Below are 338 nucleotides of genomic sequence, written 5' to 3' on the forward strand. Positions count from 1 at the left end.
ACCCAGCAGCTGAAGGCAGAGATAAGGAAAGCGGACCATGAGTGTAGTAGTCCCCTCCTGCTCATATTCTGTTGGGGGATTCCATATTCTAGTTTTTGAAAAGAGATGGAAAATCCTCTGCTTTCTTTGCAGTGTGGATAATTTTATTTATTGAAAAATTTTAAAAGCTTTTACAATATTTACCTCCCCTCCCCCACCCTCCTCACCCGAACCCATCTCCCCCCCCAACCTCCCCCCCTCCCCGACTTTTAGATTTTAGATTTTAGATTTTATTTATTATTTATAGGCCGCCCTTTTCCCTGAGGGGACTCAGGGCGGCTTACAATTCATGGGAGGGG

The sequence above is a fragment of the Thamnophis elegans genome, chromosome 2 (assembly GCF_009769535.1).
Source record: "Thamnophis elegans isolate rThaEle1 chromosome 2, rThaEle1.pri, whole genome shotgun sequence".
NCBI classification, from domain to species: Eukaryota; Metazoa; Chordata; class Lepidosauria; order Squamata; family Colubridae; genus Thamnophis; species Thamnophis elegans.